Source organism: Pseudorasbora parva, chromosome 20, assembly GCF_024679245.1.
Source record: "Pseudorasbora parva isolate DD20220531a chromosome 20, ASM2467924v1, whole genome shotgun sequence".
Classification (NCBI taxonomy): domain Eukaryota; kingdom Metazoa; phylum Chordata; class Actinopteri; order Cypriniformes; family Gobionidae; genus Pseudorasbora; species Pseudorasbora parva.
Window position 1 is genome coordinate 14,461,854 of NC_090191.1, and position 12,288 is coordinate 14,474,141.

Below are 12,288 nucleotides of genomic sequence, written 5' to 3' on the forward strand. Positions count from 1 at the left end.
CTGGGTTCAATCCCCAGCATCTCCAAGAAAGTCATCCTTTAACTCAAAGCTTTATCTGTTGCACATCTCTCTCTGCCAAATTTATATTTGGAAAAATAGCAACTAGCTTGAGTACAAGGCAAATGTAACTCAGCACAGCTTTCTCAAGTGCCAGTAGCTCAGTGGTAGAGCATATGCTTTGCATGCATGTGGTCATGGGTTCAATCCCCAGCTACTCCAAAGGAAATTGTCCTTCAACACTAAGCTTTATCTGTTGCGCATCTCTCACTGCCTAATTTATATTTGGAAAAATAGCAACTAGCTTGAGTATAAGGTACATGTAACTCAGCCCAACCTTCACAGGTCCAGTGGCTCAGTGGTAGAGCGCATGCTTTGTATGTATGAGCTCCTTGGTTCAATCCCCAGTGTCTCCAAAGAAATTTGTTGAATTGTAAGGATTTGTTTGTATTTTTTTTGCAAAAAACTTTTGCAAAAAAGGTCCTGGGTTCAATCCCCAGCATTTAAAGCAATTTGGAACTTTCCATTAGCCTAATACATGCAAAGCATATGCTCTACCATTGAGCTACTGCTCCTTGTGAAGGTTGTGGTGAGTTTCATGTCCCTTTTACTCAAGCTAGCATTTCAAAGCAATGTGGAACTTTCCACTAGCCTGCAGGAAACTTGCTTCAGTCCATCAGGGGATGTAGCTCAGTGGTAGAGCGCATGCTTTGCATGTATGAGGTCCTGGGTTCAATCCCCAGCATCTCCAAGGAAAGTTTTCCTTTAACTCAAACCTTTATCTGTTGCACATCTCTCTCTCTGCCTAATTATTTAGTTGGAAAATTAGCATCTAGCTTGAGTACAAGGCACATGTAACTCAGCCCAACATTCACAAGGGCCACTGGTTCAGTGGTAGAGCACATGCTTTGCATGTATGAGCTCCTGGGTTCAATCTCAGCGTCTCCAAGGAAAGTTGAAGAATTGAAAAGTTTTATTTTTTATTTTTTTTGCAACAAAGGTCCTGGTTTCAATCCCCAGCAATTTAAAGGAATGTGGAACTTTCCATTAGCCTCACACATGCAAAGTATATGCTCTACCATTGAGTAACTGCCTCTTGTGAAGGTTGTGGTGAGTTACATATTCCTTTTACTCAAGCTAGCATTTCAACGCAATGTGGAACTTTCCACTAGGCTGCAGGAAACTTGCTTCAGTCCATCAGGGGATGTAGCTCAGTGGTAGAGCGCATGCTTTGCATGTATGAGGTCCTGGGTTCAATCCCCAGTGTCTCCAAAGAAATTTGTTGAATTGCAAGGATTTTTTTGTATTTTTTTTGCAAAAAACTTTTGCAAAAAAGGTCCTGGGTTCAATCCCCAGCATCTCCAAGAAAGTCATCCTTTAACTCAAAGCTTTATCTGTTGCACATCTCTCTCTGCCAAATTTATATTTGGAAAAATAACAACTAGCTTGAGTACAAGGCACATGTAACTCAACACGGCTTTCTCAAGTGCCAGTAGCTCAGTGGTAGAGCATATGCTTTGCATGCATGTGGTCATGGGTTCAATCTCCAGCAACTCCAAGGATAGTTATACTTCACCTCAAAGCTTTATCTGTTGTGCATCTCTCTCTGCCTAATTTATATTTGGAAAAATGGCAGCTAGCTTGAGTATAAGGTACATGTATCTCAGCCCAACCTTCACTAGGGCCAGTGGCTCAGTGGTAGAACACATGCTTTGCATGTATGAGCTCCTGGGTTCAATCCCCACCGTCTCCAAAGAAAGTTCCCGTGTCACCACGTACAATTGTAAAGTTGTTTTGTTGGATTTTTTTTGCAACAAATGTCCTGGGTTCAATCCCCAGCATTTTAAAGCAATTTGGAACTTTCCTTTAGCCTCATACATGCAAAGCACCTGCTCTACCATTGAGCTACTGCCCCTTGTGAAGGTTGTGGTGAGTTTCATGTCCCTTTTACTCAAGCTAGCATTTCAAAGCAATGTGGAACTTTCCACTAGCCTGCAGGAAACTTTCTTCAGTCCATCAGGGGATGTAGCTCAGTGGTAGAGCGCATGCTTTGCATGTATGAGGTCCTGGGTTCAATCCCCAGCATCTCCAAGAAAGTCATCCTTTAACTCAAAGCTTTTTCTGTTGCACATCTCTCTCGGCCAAATTTATATTTGGAAAAATAACAACTAGCTTGAGTACAAGGCACATGTAACTCAGCACAGCTTTCTCAAGTGACAGTAGCTCAGTGGTAGAGCATATGCCTTGCATTCATGTGTTCATGGGTTCAATCCCCAGCGTCTCCAAGGAAAGTTCCTGTGTTACCACGTAGAATTGTAAAGTTATTTTGTTGGATTTTTTTGCAACAAAGGTCCTGGGTTCAATCCCCAGCATTTTAAAGCAATTTGGAACTTTCCTTTAGCCTCATACATGCAAAGCACCTGCTCTACCATTGAGCTACTGCCCCTTGTGAAGGTTGTGGTGAGTTTCATGTCCCTTTTACTCAAGCTAGCATTTCAAAGCAATGTGGAACTTTCCACTAGCCTGCAGGAAACTTGCTTCAGTCTGTCAGGGGATGTAGCTCAGTGGTAGAGCGCATGCTTTGCATGTATGAGGTCCTGGGTTCAATCCCCAGCATCTCCAAGGAAAGTTATCATTTAACTCAAACCTTTATCTGTTGCACATCTCTCTCTGCCTAATTATTTAGTTGGGAAATTAGCATCTAGCTTGAGTACAAGGCACATGTAACTCAGCCCGACATTCACAGGGGCCAGTGGTTCAGTGGTAGAGCACATGCTTTGCATGTATGAGCTCCTGGGTTCAATCTCAGCGTCTCCAAGGAAAGTTGTTGAATTGAAAAGTTTTTATTTTTTTTTATTTTTTTGCAACAAAGGTCCTCGTTTCAAGCCCCAGCAATTTAAAGGAATGTGGAACTTTCCATTAGCCTCACACATGCAAAGTATATGCTCTACCATTGAGCTACTGCCTCTTGTGAAGGTTGTGGTGAGTTACATGTCCCTTTTACTCGAACTAGCATTTCAACGCAATGTGGAACGTTCCACTAGGCTGCAGGAAACTTGCTTCAGTCCATCAGGGGATTTAGCTCAGTGGTAGAGCGCATGCTTTGCATGGTTGAGGTCCTGGGTTCAATCCCCAGCATCTCCAAGGAAAGTTATCCTTTAACTCAAACCTTTATCTGTTGCACATCTCTCTCTGCCTAATTATTTAAATGGGAAATTAGCATCTAGCTTGAGTACAAGGCACTTGTAACTCAGCCCAACATTCACAAGGGCCAGTGGTTCAGTGGTAGAGAACATGCTTTGCATGTATGAGCTCCTGGGATCAATCTCAGCGTCTCCAAGGAAAGTTGTAGAATTGAAAAATTTTATTTATTTATTTATTTTTGCAACAAAGGTCCTGGTTTCAATCCCCAGCAATTTAAAGGAATGTGGAACTTTCCATTAGCCTCACACATGCAAAGTATATGCTCTACCATTGAGCTACTGCCTCTTGTGAAGGTTGTGGTGAGTTACATGTCCCTTTTACTCAAGCTAGCATTTCAACGTAATGTGGAACTTTCCACTAGGCTGCAGGAAACTTGCTTCAGTCCATCAGGGGATGTAGCTCAGTGGTAGAGCGCATGCTTTGCATGTATGAGGTCCTGGGTTCAATTCCCAGCATCTCCAAGGAAAGTTATCCTTTAACTCAAACCTTTATCTGTTGCAAATCTCTCTCTGCCTAATTCTTTAGTTGGGAAATTTGCATCTAGCTTGAGTACAAGGCACTTGTAACTCAGCCCAACATTCACAAGGGCCAGTGGTTCAGTGGTAGAGAACATGCTTTGCATGTATGAGCTCCTGGGTTCAATCTCAGCCTCTCCAAGGAAAGTTGTAGAATTGGAAAGTTTTATTTTTTATTTTTTTTGCAACAAAGGTCCTGGTTTCAATCCCCAGCAATTTAAAGGAATGTGGAACTTTCCATTAGCCTCACACATGCAAAGTATATGCTCTACCATTGAGCTACTGCCTCTTGTGAAGGTTGTGGTGAGTTACATGTCCCTTTTACTCAAGCTAGCATTTCAACGCAATGTGGAACTTTCCACTAGGCTGCAGGAAACTTGCTTCAGTCCATCAGGGGATGTAGCTCAGTGGTAGAGCGCATGCTTTGCATGTATGAGGTCCTGGGTTCAATCCCCAGCATCTCCAAGAAAGTCATCCTTTAACTCAAAGCTTTATCTGTTGCACATCTCTCTCTGCCAAATTTATATTTGGAAAAATAACAACTAGCTTGAGTACAAGGCACATGTAACTCAACACAGCTTTCTCAAGTGCCAGTAGCTCAGTGGTAGAGCATATGCTTTGCATGCATGTGGTCATGGGTTCAATCTCCAGCAACTCCAAGGATAGTTATACTTCACCTCAAAGCTTTATCTGTTGTGCATCTCTCTGCCTAATTTATATTTGGAAAAATGGCAGCTAGCTTGAGTATAAGGTACATGTATCTCAGCCCAACCTTCACTAGGGCCAGTGGCTCAGTGGTAGAACACATGCGTTGCATGTATGAGCTCCTGGGTTCAATCCCCAGCGTCTCCAAAGAAAGTTCCCGTGTCACCACGTAGAATTGTGAAGTTGTTTTGTTGGATTTTTTTTGCAACAAATGTCCTGGGTTCAATCCCCAGCATTTTAAAGCAATTTGGAACTTTCCTTTAGCCTCATACATGCAAAGCATATACTCTACCATTGAGCTACTGCCCCCTGTGAAGGTTGTGGTGAGTTTCATGTCCCTTTTACTCAAGCTAGCATTTCTTAGCAATGTGGAACTTTCCACTCGCCTGCAGGAAACTTGCTTCAGTCCATCAGGGGATGTAGCTCAGTGGTAGAGCGCATGCTTTGCATGTATGAGGTCCTGGGTTCAATCCCCAGCATCTCCAAGAAAGTCATCCTTTAACTCAAAGCTTTTTCTGTTGCACATCTCTCTCTGCCAAATTTATATTTGGAAAAATAACAACTAGCTTGAGTACAAGGCACATGTAACTCAGCACAGCTTTCTCAAATGATAGTAGCTCAGTGGTAGAGCATATGCTTTGCATTCATGTGGTCATGGGTTCAATCCCCAGCGTCTCCAAGGAAATTTCCCGTGTTACCACGTAGAATTGTAAAGTTATTTTGTTGGATTTTTTGCAAGAAATGTCCTGGGTTAAATCCCCAGCATTTTAAAGCAATTTGGAACTTTCCTTTAGCCTCATACATGCAAAGCACCTGCTCTACCATTGAGCTACTGCCCCTTGTGAAGGTTGTGGTGAGTTTCATGTCCCTTTTACTCAAGCTAGCATTTCAAAGCAATGTGGAACTTTCCACTAGCCTGCAGGAAACTTGCTTCAGTCCATCAGGGGATGTAGCTCAGTGGTAGAGCGCATGCTTTGCATGTATGAGGTCCTGGGTTCAATCCCCAGCATCTCCAAGGAAAGTTATCCTTTAACTCAAACCTTTATCTGTTGCACATCTCTCTCTGCCTAATTCTTTAGTTGGGAAATTTGCATCTAGCTTGAGTACAAGGCACTTGTAACTCAGCCCAACATTCACAAGGGCCAGTGGTTCAGTGGTAGAGAACATGCTTTGCATGTATGAGCTCCTGGGATCAATCTCAGCGTCTCCAAGGAAAGTTGTAGAATTGAAAAGTTTTTATTTTTATTTTTTTTGCAACAAAGGTCCTGGTTTCAATTCCCAGCAATTTATAGGAATGTGGAACTTTCCATTAGCCTCACACATGCAAAGTATATGCTCTACCATTGAGCTACTGCCTCTTGTGAAGGTTGTGGTGAGTTACATGTCCCTTTTACTCAAGCTAGCATTTCAACGCAATGTGGAACTTTCCACTAGGCTGCAGGAAACTTGCTTCAGTCCATCAGGGGATTTAGCTCAGTGGTAGAGCGCATGCTTTGCATGGTTGAGGTCCTGGGTTCAATCCCCAGCATCTCCAAGGAAAGTTATCCTTTAACTCAAACCTTTATCTGTTGCACATCTCTCTCTGCCTAATTATTTAGTTGGAAAATTAGCATCTAGCTTGAGTACAAAGCACATGTAACTCAGCCCAACATTCACAAGGGCCAGTGGTTCAGTGGTAGAGCGCATGCTTTGCATGTATGAGGTCCTGGGTTCAATCCCCAGCATCTCCAAGAAAGTCATCCTTTAACTCAAAGCTTTATCTGTTGCACATCTCTCTCTGCCAAATTTATATTTGGAAAAATAGCAACTAGCTTGAGTACAAGGCAAATGTAACTCAGCACAGCTTTCTCAAGTGCCAGTAGCTCAGTGGTAGAGCATATGCTTTGCATGCATGTGGTCATGGGTTCAATCCCCAGCTACTCCAAAGGAAATTGTCCTTCAACACTAAGCTTTATCTGTTGCGCATCTCTCACTGCCTAATTTATATTTGGAAAAATAGCAACTAGCTTGAGTATAAGGTACATGTAACTCAGCCCAACCTTCACAGGTCCAGTGGCTCAGTGGTAGAGCGCATGCTTTGTATGTATGAGCTCCTGGGTTCAATCCCCAGTGTCTCCAAAGAAATTTTTTGAATTGTAAGGATTTTTTTGTATTTTTTTTGCAAAAAACTTTTGCAAAAAAGGTCCTGGGTTCAATCCCCAGCATTTAAAGCAATTTGGAACTTTCCATTAGCCTAATACATGCAAAGCATATGCTCTACCATTGAGCTACTGCCCCTTGTGAAGGTTGTGGTGAGTTTCATGTCCCTTTTACTCAAGCTAGCATTTCAAAGCAATGTGGAACTTTCCACTAGCCTGCAGGAAACTTGCTTCAGTCCATCAGGGGATGTAGCTCAGTGGTAGAGCGCATGCTTTGCATGTATGAGGTCCTGGGTTCAATCCCCAGCATCTCCAAGGAAAGTTTTCCTTTAACTCAAACCTTTATCTGTTGCACATCTCTCTCTCTGCCTAATTATTTAGTTGGAAAATTAGCATCTAGCTTGAGTACAAGGCACATGTAACTCAGCCCAACATTCACAAGGGCCACTGGTTCAGTGGTAGAGCACATGCTTTGCATGTATGAGCTCCTGGGTTCAATCTCAGCGTCTCCAAGGAAAGTTGAAGAATTGAAAAGTTTTATTTTTTATTTTTTTTGCAACAAAGGTCCTGGTTTCAATCCCCAGCAATTTAAAGGAATGTGGAACTTTCCATTAGCCTCACACATGCAAAGTATATGCTCTACCATTGAGTAACTGCCTCTTGTGAAGGTTGTGGTGAGTTACATATTCCTTTTACTCAAGCTAGCATTTCAACGCAATGTGGAACTTTCCACTAGGCTGCAGGAAACTTGCTTCAGTCCATCAGGGGATGTAGCTCAGTGGTAGAGCGCATGCTTTGCATGTATGAGGTCCTGGGTTCAATCCCCAGTGTCTCCAAAGAAATTTGTTGAATTGCAAGGATTTTTTTGTATTTTTTTTGCAAAAAACTTTTGCAAAAAAGGTCCTGGGTTCAATCCCCAGCATCTCCAAGAAAGTCATCCTTTAACTCAAAGCTTTATCTGTTGCACATCTCTCTCTGCCAAATTTATATTTGGAAAAATAACAACTAGCTTGAGTACAAGGCACATGTAACTCAACACGGCTTTCTCAAGTGCCAGTAGCTCAGTGGTAGAGCATATGCTTTGCATGCATGTGGTCATGGGTTCAATCTCCAGCAACTCCAAGGATAGTTATACTTCACCTCAAAGCTTTATCTGTTGTGCATCTCTCTCTGCCTAATTTATATTTGGAAAAATGGCAGCTAGCTTGAGTATAAGGTACATGTATCTCAGCCCAACCTTCACTAGGGCCAGTGGCTCAGTGGTAGAACACATGCTTTGCATGTATGAGCTCCTGGGTTCAATCCCCACCGTCTCCAAAGAAAGTTCCCGTGTCACCACGTACAATTGTAAAGTTGTTTTGTTGGATTTTTTTTGCAACAAATGTCCTGGGTTCAATCCCCAGCATTTTAAAGCAATTTGGAACTTTCCTTTAGCCTCATACATGCAAAGCACCTGCTCTACCATTGAGCTACTGCCCCTTGTGAAGGTTGTGGTGAGTTTCATGTCCCTTTTACTCAAGCTAGCATTTCAAAGCAATGTGGAACTTTCCACTAGCCTGCAGGAAACTTTCTTCAGTCCATCAGGGGATGTAGCTCAGTGGTAGAGCGCATGCTTTGCATGTATGAGGTCCTGGGTTCAATCCCCAGCATCTCCAAGAAAGTCATCCTTTAACTCAAAGCTTTTTCTGTTGCACATCTCTCTCGGCCAAATTTATATTTGGAAAAATAACAACTAGCTTGAGTACAAGGCACATGTAACTCAGCACAGCTTTCTCAAGTGACAGTAGCTCAGTGGTAGAGCATATGCCTTGCATTCATGTGTTCATGGGTTCAATCCCCAGCGTCTCCAAGGAAAGTTCCTGTGTTACCACGTAGAATTGTAAAGTTATTTTGTTGGATTTTTTTGCAACAAAGGTCCTGGGTTCAATCCCCAGCATTTTAAAGCAATTTGGAACTTTCCTTTAGCCTCATACATGCAAAGCACCTGCTCTACCATTGAGCTACTGCCCCTTGTGAAGGTTGTGGTGAGTTTCATGTCCCTTTTACTCAAGCTAGCATTTCAAAGCAATGTGGAACTTTCCACTAGCCTGCAGGAAACTTGCTTCAGTCTGTCAGGGGATGTAGCTCAGTGGTAGAGCGCATGCTTTGCATGTATGAGGTCCTGGGTTCAATCCCCAGCATCTCCAAGGAAAGTTATCATTTAACTCAAACCTTTATCTGTTGCACATCTCTCTCTGCCTAATTATTTAGTTGGGAAATTAGCATCTAGCTTGAGTACAAGGCACATGTAACTCAGCCCGACATTCACAGGGGCCAGTGGTTCAGTGGTAGAGCACATGCTTTGCATGTATGAGCTCCTGGGTTCAATCTCAGCGTCTCCAAGGAAAGTTGTTGAATTGAAAAGTTTTTATTTTTTTTTATTTTTTTGCAACAAAGGTCCTCGTTTCAAGCCCCAGCAATTTAAAGGAATGTGGAACTTTCCATTAGCCTCACACATGCAAAGTATATGCTCTACCATTGAGCTACTGCCTCTTGTGAAGGTTGTGGTGAGTTACATGTCCCTTTTACTCGAACTAGCATTTCAACGCAATGTGGAACGTTCCACTAGGCTGCAGGAAACTTGCTTCAGTCCATCAGGGGATTTAGCTCAGTGGTAGAGCGCATGCTTTGCATGGTTGAGGTCCTGGGTTCAATCCCCAGCATCTCCAAGGAAAGTTATCCTTTAACTCAAACCTTTATCTGTTGCACATCTCTCTCTGCCTAATTATTTAAATGGGAAATTAGCATCTAGCTTGAGTACAAGGCACTTGTAACTCAGCCCAACATTCACAAGGGCCAGTGGTTCAGTGGTAGAGAACATGCTTTGCATGTATGAGCTCCTGGGATCAATCTCAGCGTCTCCAAGGAAAGTTGTAGAATTGAAAAATTTTATTTATTTATTTATTTTTGCAACAAAGGTCCTGGTTTCAATCCCCAGCAATTTAAAGGAATGTGGAACTTTCCATTAGCCTCACACATGCAAAGTATATGCTCTACCATTGAGCTACTGCCTCTTGTGAAGGTTGTGGTGAGTTACATGTCCCTTTTACTCAAGCTAGCATTTCAACGTAATGTGGAACTTTCCACTAGGCTGCAGGAAACTTGCTTCAGTCCATCAGGGGATGTAGCTCAGTGGTAGAGCGCATGCTTTGCATGTATGAGGTCCTGGGTTCAATTCCCAGCATCTCCAAGGAAAGTTATCCTTTAACTCAAACCTTTATCTGTTGCAAATCTCTCTCTGCCTAATTCTTTAGTTGGGAAATTTGCATCTAGCTTGAGTACAAGGCACTTGTAACTCAGCCCAACATTCACAAGGGCCAGTGGTTCAGTGGTAGAGAACATGCTTTGCATGTATGAGCTCCTGGGTTCAATCTCAGCCTCTCCAAGGAAAGTTGTAGAATTGGAAAGTTTTATTTTTTATTTTTTTTGCAACAAAGGTCCTGGTTTCAATCCCCAGCAATTTAAAGGAATGTGGAACTTTCCATTAGCCTCACACATGCAAAGTATATGCTCTACCATTGAGCTACTGCCTCTTGTGAAGGTTGTGGTGAGTTACATGTCCCTTTTACTCAAGCTAGCATTTCAACGCAATGTGGAACTTTCCACTAGGCTGCAGGAAACTTGCTTCAGTCCATCAGGGGATGTAGCTCAGTGGTAGAGCGCATGCTTTGCATGTATGAGGTCCTGGGTTCAATCCCCAGCATCTCCAAGAAAGTCATCCTTTAACTCAAAGCTTTATCTGTTGCACATCTCTCTCTGCCAAATTTATATTTGGAAAAATAACAACTAGCTTGAGTACAAGGCACATGTAACTCAACACAGCTTTCTCAAGTGCCAGTAGCTCAGTGGTAGAGCATATGCTTTGCATGCATGTGGTCATGGGTTCAATCTCCAGCAACTCCAAGGATAGTTATACTTCACCTCAAAGCTTTATCTGTTGTGCATCTCTCTGCCTAATTTATATTTGGAAAAATGGCAGCTAGCTTGAGTATAAGGTACATGTATCTCAGCCCAACCTTCACTAGGGCCAGTGGCTCAGTGGTAGAACACATGCGTTGCATGTATGAGCTCCTGGGTTCAATCCCCAGCGTCTCCAAAGAAAGTTCCCGTGTCACCACGTAGAATTGTGAAGTTGTTTTGTTGGATTTTTTTTGCAACAAATGTCCTGGGTTCAATCCCCAGCATTTTAAAGCAATTTGGAACTTTCCTTTAGCCTCATACATGCAAAGCATATACTCTACCATTGAGCTACTGCCCCCTGTGAAGGTTGTGGTGAGTTTCATGTCCCTTTTACTCAAGCTAGCATTTCTTAGCAATGTGGAACTTTCCACTCGCCTGCAGGAAACTTGCTTCAGTCCATCAGGGGATGTAGCTCAGTGGTAGAGCGCATGCTTTGCATGTATGAGGTCCTGGGTTCAATCCCCAGCATCTCCAAGAAAGTCATCCTTTAACTCAAAGCTTTTTCTGTTGCACATCTCTCTCTGCCAAATTTATATTTGGAAAAATAACAACTAGCTTGAGTACAAGGCACATGTAACTCAGCACAGCTTTCTCAAATGATAGTAGCTCAGTGGTAGAGCATATGCTTTGCATTCATGTGGTCATGGGTTCAATCCCCAGCGTCTCCAAGGAAATTTCCCGTGTTACCACGTAGAATTGTAAAGTTATTTTGTTGGATTTTTTGCAAGAAATGTCCTGGGTTAAATCCCCAGCATTTTAAAGCAATTTGGAACTTTCCTTTAGCCTCATACATGCAAAGCACCTGCTCTACCATTGAGCTACTGCCCCTTGTGAAGGTTGTGGTGAGTTTCATGTCCCTTTTACTCAAGCTAGCATTTCAAAGCAATGTGGAACTTTCCACTAGCCTGCAGGAAACTTGCTTCAGTCCATCAGGGGATGTAGCTCAGTGGTAGAGCGCATGCTTTGCATGTATGAGGTCCTGGGTTCAATCCCCAGCATCTCCAAGGAAAGTTATCCTTTAACTCAAACCTTTATCTGTTGCACATCTCTCTCTGCCTAATTCTTTAGTTGGGAAATTTGCATCTAGCTTGAGTACAAGGCACTTGTAACTCAGCCCAACATTCACAAGGGCCAGTGGTTCAGTGGTAGAGAACATGCTTTGCATGTATGAGCTCCTGGGATCAATCTCAGCGTCTCCAAGGAAAGTTGTAGAATTGAAAAGTTTTTATTTTTATTTTTTTTGCAACAAAGGTCCTGGTTTCAATTCCCAGCAATTTATAGGAATGTGGAACTTTCCATTAGCCTCACACATGCAAAGTATATGCTCTACCATTGAGCTACTGCCTCTTGTGAAGGTTGTGGTGAGTTACATGTCCCTTTTACTCAAGCTAGCATTTCAACGCAATGTGGAACTTTCCACTAGGCTGCAGGAAACTTGCTTCAGTCCATCAGGGGATGTAGCTCAGTGGTAGAGCGCATGCTTTGCATGTATGAGGTCCTGGGTTCAATCCCCAGCATCTCCAAGGAAAGTTATCCTTTAACTCAAACCTTTATCTGTTGCACATCTCTCTCTGCCTAATTTTTTAGTTGGGAAATTAGCATCTAGCTTGAGTACAAGGCACTTGTAACTCAGCCCAACATTCACAAGGGCCAGTGGTTCAGTGGTAGAGAACATGCTTTGCATGTATGAGCTCCTGGGTTCAATCTCAGCGTCTCCAAGGAAAGTTGTA

General features: G+C 42.8%; 17 non-coding genes across 17 annotated transcripts; all 17 read left to right on the forward strand.

Annotated features, from left to right (window-relative positions):
• Positions 1-676: 676 nt before the first annotated feature.
• Positions 677-748, forward strand: trnaa-ugc (transfer RNA alanine (anticodon UGC)). Its single transcript has one exon. It is a non-coding gene; the product is annotated as a tRNA-Ala (tRNA).
• A 449-nt stretch (positions 749-1,197) lies between these two features.
• Positions 1,198-1,269, forward strand: trnaa-ugc (transfer RNA alanine (anticodon UGC)). The gene has a single exon. It is a non-coding gene; the product is annotated as a tRNA-Ala (tRNA).
• Positions 1,270-2,016: 747 nt separating this feature from the next.
• On the forward strand, positions 2,017-2,088 carry trnaa-ugc (transfer RNA alanine (anticodon UGC)). Its single transcript has one exon. It is a non-coding gene; the product is annotated as a tRNA-Ala (tRNA).
• A 459-nt stretch (positions 2,089-2,547) lies between these two features.
• On the forward strand, positions 2,548-2,619 carry trnaa-ugc (transfer RNA alanine (anticodon UGC)). Its single transcript has one exon. It is a non-coding gene; the product is annotated as a tRNA-Ala (tRNA).
• Positions 2,620-3,590: 971 nt separating this feature from the next.
• Positions 3,591-3,662, forward strand: trnaa-ugc (transfer RNA alanine (anticodon UGC)). The gene has a single exon. It is a non-coding gene; the product is annotated as a tRNA-Ala (tRNA).
• A 447-nt stretch (positions 3,663-4,109) lies between these two features.
• trnaa-ugc (transfer RNA alanine (anticodon UGC)) lies at positions 4,110-4,181 on the forward strand. Its single transcript has one exon. It is a non-coding gene; the product is annotated as a tRNA-Ala (tRNA).
• A 653-nt stretch (positions 4,182-4,834) lies between these two features.
• trnaa-ugc (transfer RNA alanine (anticodon UGC)) lies at positions 4,835-4,906 on the forward strand. Its single transcript has one exon. It is a non-coding gene; the product is annotated as a tRNA-Ala (tRNA).
• A 458-nt stretch (positions 4,907-5,364) lies between these two features.
• Positions 5,365-5,436, forward strand: trnaa-ugc (transfer RNA alanine (anticodon UGC)). The gene has a single exon. It is a non-coding gene; the product is annotated as a tRNA-Ala (tRNA).
• Positions 5,437-6,802: 1,366 nt separating this feature from the next.
• On the forward strand, positions 6,803-6,874 carry trnaa-ugc (transfer RNA alanine (anticodon UGC)). The gene has a single exon. It is a non-coding gene; the product is annotated as a tRNA-Ala (tRNA).
• Positions 6,875-7,323: 449 nt separating this feature from the next.
• Positions 7,324-7,395, forward strand: trnaa-ugc (transfer RNA alanine (anticodon UGC)). The gene has a single exon. It is a non-coding gene; the product is annotated as a tRNA-Ala (tRNA).
• Positions 7,396-8,142: 747 nt separating this feature from the next.
• trnaa-ugc (transfer RNA alanine (anticodon UGC)) lies at positions 8,143-8,214 on the forward strand. The gene has a single exon. It is a non-coding gene; the product is annotated as a tRNA-Ala (tRNA).
• Positions 8,215-8,673: 459 nt separating this feature from the next.
• Positions 8,674-8,745, forward strand: trnaa-ugc (transfer RNA alanine (anticodon UGC)). Its single transcript has one exon. It is a non-coding gene; the product is annotated as a tRNA-Ala (tRNA).
• Positions 8,746-9,716: 971 nt separating this feature from the next.
• trnaa-ugc (transfer RNA alanine (anticodon UGC)) lies at positions 9,717-9,788 on the forward strand. The gene has a single exon. It is a non-coding gene; the product is annotated as a tRNA-Ala (tRNA).
• A 447-nt stretch (positions 9,789-10,235) lies between these two features.
• trnaa-ugc (transfer RNA alanine (anticodon UGC)) lies at positions 10,236-10,307 on the forward strand. Its single transcript has one exon. It is a non-coding gene; the product is annotated as a tRNA-Ala (tRNA).
• Positions 10,308-10,960: 653 nt separating this feature from the next.
• Positions 10,961-11,032, forward strand: trnaa-ugc (transfer RNA alanine (anticodon UGC)). Its single transcript has one exon. It is a non-coding gene; the product is annotated as a tRNA-Ala (tRNA).
• Positions 11,033-11,490: 458 nt separating this feature from the next.
• On the forward strand, positions 11,491-11,562 carry trnaa-ugc (transfer RNA alanine (anticodon UGC)). Its single transcript has one exon. It is a non-coding gene; the product is annotated as a tRNA-Ala (tRNA).
• Positions 11,563-12,009: 447 nt separating this feature from the next.
• trnaa-ugc (transfer RNA alanine (anticodon UGC)) lies at positions 12,010-12,081 on the forward strand. Its single transcript has one exon. It is a non-coding gene; the product is annotated as a tRNA-Ala (tRNA).
• The last annotated feature ends 207 nt before the right edge of the window (positions 12,082-12,288 follow it).